The following is a 6,000-nucleotide window of genomic DNA, read 5'->3' on the forward strand; positions in this document are numbered from 1 at the left end:
CGGGATTTCTGTTTTGAGCATCTCGCGGCTCGCTCTGGCAGTGCCATAAGCCCAGCTGCCGCGCTCAGTCTGTGACCTGACCTCGGATGAAGAGGCGACGCCGTGTATCCGCCCGATCCAACCATCCCAGTCGAGACTCAGCACCATTCTGACCGCCACCCTCAGGTCGTGACCGACTAGACCGATGGACGCGTCACCGCCGCCGCAGCTGCCGCGCCTCTTCAGGAAGCAGCAGCCGAGAGCCGCGCAGCCGGGCGCCGTCGTGGCGTCACGCACGTGACGTCAGCACGCGTGACGCCGCGTGACCCCGGCACACGGCAGTCGTGCCGGGCGTGGCCGGCAGGGCGGGACGTGCGGCATACGGCGGCGTGCGGGGTCACAGCGGCAACGCCCCCCCCCCCCCCCTCCTTCCTGGGGTCAAGACCACGCCCCGAATTCACGGAACTGAACGGGACTTGTGAGCCTGGGGACGGAAGGGACGAGCCAGCTGCGCATGTGTGTCCCACGACTGGGGCCGAGGTGACTTGCCCATGGGGGTATTACTGAGATAGAGTGACCTGCCCGAATTTCGTCGATGCATCTGGAAATTCCATGCTGGTTTGAAAGACAGCGATCGAGTGTAAGGACATGACGGGACTCAAGACGTCATAATGACGATGTAAGGGAAAAGGTGTTGGCGTTATGCCATTGAGTAATATTACACACTTCAAACTCGATAGTATGCGCGTATGTGCGTCAAACCGTATGGCATGCATGTGCGTATATTACCGTATGCATACCACATGCACACGTAGCTCTCCCAGACGTGGCGTGGTAGAGCTTTGCAAGTAGCAGCAGGCTGACCTTGTGTTAAATGACGCAATCAACGGAGACACGAGGCATGGCAGGACCTGCAAAATCAGAATTGTTCCATATCAAACGCCTCAAAGTGGCTTACTGTGCACAATGATTTGGATCATTTTGGAACATCTCCACATTTCCACAAATATTACAAGCTTTTCCCCACACTGAGCAGCTTCGAGAAATTATATGGAATATAATTTAGGTCCATTTACCTCGATCGAGTTGTTTGCTGTTTTCAATAGTGAATTGAGCGTCCTAAAGTCCGTATGTGGCTTTGATATGCATGCCAGGTTTTGCGAAGCAACTTTTCGGCGTCTTGATAGGTTTAGTTAAAATACCTGCATAGAATGTGAATGTTCCAGAAGCAGACTGACATTGCCAGTCGTTTGCATTTCTGGAATCAAAAAATGACATTGGATCTCTCGGATTAGCTAGCGGGGGACCCAAGGTAGGGTGGGGCTGGTAATTTGAAACCATGCAAGCCTCAAAGGCGAGCATTCCTCAAATGGGAGAGTTCAAATGGCAGGAATAACAGTTGACATGCATTGTCACGCTGCAGCGTGGTTGTCCATTATGCATTATGCACACATTATGCTTTATTATGCATACATTATGCTTTATTATGCATACATTATCCATTATGTATTATGCATTACGCATTATGCATACATTATGCTCGCGTTAGAAGAGATTGCATGGCTGCATGTGCCGCACTGTTGTAGCTGCATTACATCGATATTCTGTATTGACATCGTGCGTTCGCTATACCTTAAATAGATCATAGCCAACGTAAAGTGTTGTAAAACGTGTTGCATTTAATATTTTTTATTGGGTATATCAAACAGAGATAAAGTTTCCTTGAAGTAGCAGGAGCTGGGAAGTGAGTCATTGCACGGTGTGGGAGTTAAAAAAATTAGGCCGTACTGCTCAATCATGTCACGGTCCTCGTGGGCAGGCAGCTAACATTAGACGTTTGGCTTTCCTAATACGATGTTTAACGGATGTGAGACCCTCGTTCCAGACAGCGGTCAAAGCTATTTCTACAGCAAATGGGCTGCATATACACATTCACTGCGTTACTTAATCGTTGTTAATCTCCAGGGTTTAAAAATGGTATGTCATGCGTCCCATTCCAGCGCTTGCACGGGAAGCAAGCTCCCTTCCAGCGTTTGCACAACAAGCGTCCTCCCTCCAACGCTTGCACGGGAAGGGAGCTCACTCCCCTCCAGCGCTTGCACGGAAGGTGAGCTCTCCTCCAGCGCTTGCACGGGAAGTGAGCTTCCTTCCAGGGCTTGCACGGAATGCGAGTTCCCCTCCAGCGCTTGCACGGGAAGCGAGCTCGCAGATGCTCTCGCTGAGCTGATCCCCGACGAAGCAGCCGCGACTAACCAAGCTTGAACACCAGCCGAAAAGTTCTGGGGGAGACGCCGTCAGGCCGTGAAGCCGAGAGAGAGCAGGCGCCGGAGGTTGCTGTTCCGTGACCGCGGGGGGATGCTGGGGCGGACCGGCCGGGCAGGCGCAGCCCGGAAATGGGCAGGGTGTGCCAACACTTGTGAAATGGCCGTGCAGAATTAGTCAGGTACCCTCGTAACTGATTATCGCACTTTGGGGAATGTGCATGGTGAAATGAGTGACCAGGAAGTAGCTTGTGCCACATGTTCGTTGCGTAAGTAATCAGCCTGCTTAATCCGGCGTGCCTTGTTTATTCCGGGCAGGCTTACATACCCTTCCTCACAGACGGTCAAAGTTTAGAAATTGCTACTACAACACTCTTTGTCAAGACTGGTACGGCCATAATTCTTTCCCTCGAATCGCACAAAAAGGAGCTTGAATCTCGCACGGAATGGTTTCCCAATGGCAATGTCACTAATTCACGTCAGCCAACACAGGGTGGCTGCAATGACTGTGATTTCGAAGATATTTGGTCTGGATTTCGAATCTATTATGCCTGATGGAACGCTGAGTGATACAGGCATTTCTGTCCTTCACAATCCATTCAACAATAACGGGTGGTGTTATCACGTTATCTTGCGATCGCTTACGTAAGGATGCATGATACACAATCGTACGACCGTTAGAAACAGGTTACATGGTGATGATCGCGTACGGGTATGCAGCCACACCCAGATCTTCAAATCAGATCGCAATGTCTTCCGATTTCTTACGCAATCTTGCATTGGGTCTTGCAAGAACCACGGGCCGTGAGGGTAGCGAGCATCAGCGAGCAGCACAACGTTAAACAGACCATGCAATTCCGGAGCACAAGGGACAACACGACACGCGAAGGCCAAGCCAGCAGTCAGCTGATCAGTCAGCTGACCCTCATCGAATTCTATTCGGGCCACTCCCTCTCCGAGCGGTGCCAAGCGACATGCGCTGCTGATTCACTTTCTTCATTCCTCAGCCTCGTGGGGCCTCAGCAGCTCTCCGTGCCATGGGCTACAGTTACCGCCGCCGCCGCCGTAAAGCACCGCTCTCCCTCCGCAGCCAACCCGGAGCAGAAACCTGACAAGGCGGCGAGCCGGCCCGGAGTTCGAGGTAGGCGGGGGCCCGACAATGCGGCAAGCCGGCCCGGTGTCCGAGGGAGGAGGCGCCCAGGTCCACCCCGCGCCAGTAGGCGGGTGCGGCCAGACGCTGCAGAGGGTGCAGCGAGGTGCAGCACGTCTGATTTCCTGCACGCTTGATTGGTTCTCTGCACTGAGGAGTTCTGTTGCACTGGCTGGCATGGCATGCTTCGCCACAGCGTGTCACAGACAAGTCGTGCCTTAAGCGGCGCGGAAAAGAATGGGCCAAAACAGCCACACGTGCGTTTGCTACGGCTCTTTGACAATTAATCAAGACATCTGGCGTCTGTCAAACATCGTCGCTAAAAGGCAGGGATAGTAATGGCTCTGTGGTGAAGTGAACCTTGATATTGACCAACTCGGGATGTTAGTGATGAGCTTGAATGATTGTGAGCTTTTTACACAGCAACCACGTCAGCGCTGTCAGCCAATGAGAAGAGGAAAATCCAGGACAATCATTTTGGATCATTCCACACAACATGGCTGAAAATGAAAGCATCGACAGCTTGCACGAATTTGAACTGAAGATCAGGCTCAAGTGTAATCTATGTGGGTCAAACTTTCTGTTAAACTGCTGGACGGGAGTCATTTTTCTTTAAACGCGCACTTGAATACCAAGGCGTTTCAAATGTGCCCCGCGATAGCGGATGTTTACCACATGAATTTCGTGAATTTTTTTGCACCGTAGAACTGTTTCATTCTTCTCATTCATTTTGACGCTCTATTTTTTGTGTGATTTTCTCGTCTTCTTTCGGACTTGGTGACTCGAAAAGTGGTCAGTTTGACCAAGGAGACGGTGATAAACCGAGTCTCGTGACTTTTATGGTGAGGCCGGCTCGTTTGCGCCTGCCGTGCTCGATAGCGGTATTTACTAGGGTCGAGCCTAGTGCGGTCCGGGGGCCGCTCCTCGCAGCTCAGTATCCTATCGGTCCGGGAAGACACGCGACGTCTTTTCGGCCAATCAGCGCGGCTGGCTGCGGTCTGTCGATGCATGTCTCTACCGGACTGGGTGTCAGGTCAAGGCCAGTTGCCGCTGCGACCGCGATCGGCCTGGTGGAGCAGAGGCGCCTCGCCAGCCCTGTTCCGTTGGGGTGGTCAGCTCGACCCGCGGTGGTGTCGAGCTGGCGCCGGGACCGTCTGCCGGTCGGTCGAGACAAAGCGATGGCACCCGCGTCCGGTGCACCAGCGCGGTGTCCGAGCCGGGCGCCGCGTGCAGATGCGGTGACACCGCCTGGGTCGCGGCAGGAGCAGCAGTTGTAGCGCGGTGCGGCGGGACCACCGCCAAAGCGCAGCTTGATTGTGGCCGCTCACCTAGTTCTGAGACAGACAGAAGGCGCAGTGGTGGCCCGGCGTGGGCGAAGACGCCTCCTCCGCTCTCAGCGTTCGACCTCGTAACGGTCAGTTATTAGCTCCAAAAATGGACTGTGCCAACCACGCATGGTAGGAGCAACAGCTTGCGGCTGTTGTCTTGCATCATAGAGACCGAGCTACGGGCGTTGCCCTCAACAGGAGTCTGGTTTCCCCTTGATACGGTATCCTACAAAGCGATCACCCGGTGCACCTTAGCGGCAGCGTCCGTGCCGCCGTGCTGCCGTTATTCTTCACAACCATGCATATAAATTATTTGCTGAGCCCAAGTGTCACTTCCTGTGCGTGGCGATGCAGACGGGCCAGCAAGGGTTCCGGCGGGCCGCCAGGGACCTTGTGCCCCGTCCCAATAAAGCGGAGGGCTGCCACCAGGGCGGGAGAGCGAGCACCGGCGCAAGCGGACGAATTCAATCGCCGCTTCGCATCTATTAAGCCGCGCATCGATGCTGAACTGGCCTCATACAACCCCTTACCTCCCACCCACGCTACCTTGCGTTGTGTTGGTAGGTTGGCGGCTGTGCCCGTTACGCTACCGGGGCTCTCCCACGTCATGCATGCCCTGCTACACGGCACCCGGGATGATTTCCTCCAGCCCGCAACAGCTGACGCCTGCAGAATCCGCAGCCGATCCTGCAAGCAGTCTGCGAGGTTCGAACGGTATTAATGCTGCCAAATTGGATCAAACGAGGTAGCCCCGATCGGATGCACGTTTTTTTGCGCAGGCCTGTATTGCACGAGAAGTTCTGAACAATTTGCTTTTGATGAAGTGGAGGGCAAGCTGCGGCCGACAAGTTGCGTATGATGTAGTTCCCCAACGGCGTATGATATGGAGCAACTTACTTAACCTCCAAAAACGACCATATATAGCAAAAATATGACGCGTTTGCACCCCATAAACTATGTGTCAACCACGCCCAGCATTCAGTGGTTTTAATATGTGCATGCCCAATAACTGGTTTTGAAATTTGATTGAAGGGACTGCTTGCACAATGCGTAACCTGAGTAAGGAGTTAAGTTATTCATACTTTGCAGCCATAATGACGCAATCTAATTTCTGCATAGTCATGGTGATTGAAGCCGGTAATTGAGACTTCATCTAAGTTGATAACCAGCGCTAATAAAACGAAACTATGGTTCGCATGCGCCTCACCAGCTAATGAAGCGACCGGAACAGCACATCATTCAATATGGTGATAACCACATCGGTGGTGTTTTAATATGAAAA

Source organism: Pollicipes pollicipes, unplaced genomic scaffold, assembly GCF_011947565.3.
Source record: "Pollicipes pollicipes isolate AB1234 unplaced genomic scaffold, Ppol_2.1 Scaffold_6686;HRSCAF=7923_pilon_pilon_pilon, whole genome shotgun sequence".
NCBI lineage: Eukaryota > Metazoa > Arthropoda > Thecostraca > Pollicipedomorpha > Pollicipedidae > Pollicipes > Pollicipes pollicipes.